The following is a 933-nucleotide window of genomic DNA, read 5'->3' on the forward strand; positions in this document are numbered from 1 at the left end:
CTGAGGCATGAGAATTGCTTAAACCCAGGAGGCGGAGGTTGCAGTGAGTCGAGATAGATCACGCCTACTGCACTCCAGCCTGGGCAACAGAGAGAGACTCTATCTCAAAAAACCTGAAAAAATTAAACCTGCAAATGAGAATTCAGAAAGTGATAAGATAATGGCCAAGGATGGTATCTCACACCTGTAATCCCACCACTCTGGGAGGCCAAGGCAGGAGGATTGCTTGAGCCCAGGAGTCTGAAACCAGCCAGAGCAACATAGTGAGACCTCCATCTCTACAAAAAATTTTAAAAATTAGCCAGGTGTGGTGGTGCATGCCTGTAGTCCTAGCTACTCAGGAGGCTGAGGCAGGAGGATGGCCCGAACCTAGGAGTTTCAGACTGTGGTGAGGTATGATGACACCTGCATCTCAGCCTGAGTGACAAAGTGAGGCCCTATCTAAAAAAAAAAAAAAAAAGGAAAAGAAAAAAAGAAAAAGAAAAGAAAAGAAAGAAAAAAGAAAGTCCAGTTCACTCGACTCTTATAAAACATGATTTTCTCCTTGTACTTTACTCTGCTCCTCTTTAGACAATAAGAATACAAGAAAGGAGAACTTGTGTTTACAACCCAACTGCCCTGTCCTTTCTGTTTTCTTTCACTGAAGTAGTCTCTTGACTTCATGTCGAGTGATCACTTTACACAGGCAACAGTTGGCTACCTAGTCCAATTGAATTATTATTCTTTTTGTTTTTGTTTCCTGTAGCACTACTTCCTGAATAGTCCAACTGAATTACATTGGGTAACTTTCATTCACCAGGTATCCAGTTTTGAATGTGATCACAACAAAAGATCTCTTTCTGAACTGAACTGTATAGATTGTGCTATATGTTACCACACTTTTGTCTATACATTTAATTTAGTGACTACATTAAAAACTCAGCTTAGTATAAA

At 40.4% G+C, this 933-nt stretch overlaps 1 long non-coding RNA gene across 1 annotated transcript in view; it reads left to right on the forward strand.

The window, feature by feature from the left end:
* LOC105534498 overlaps window positions 1–933 on the forward strand; it is a 15069-nt gene extending 14136 nt beyond the window's left edge. The window contains exon 4 of the long non-coding RNA XR_001005291.1: window positions 746–933. This is a non-coding gene — a long non-coding RNA (uncharacterized LOC105534498). The remainder of the gene's footprint in view (window positions 1–745) is intronic.

This window comes from Mandrillus leucophaeus, unplaced genomic scaffold, assembly GCF_000951045.1.
Source record: "Mandrillus leucophaeus isolate KB7577 unplaced genomic scaffold, Mleu.le_1.0 Scaffold1000, whole genome shotgun sequence".
Taxonomy (NCBI): Eukaryota; Metazoa; Chordata; class Mammalia; order Primates; family Cercopithecidae; genus Mandrillus; species Mandrillus leucophaeus.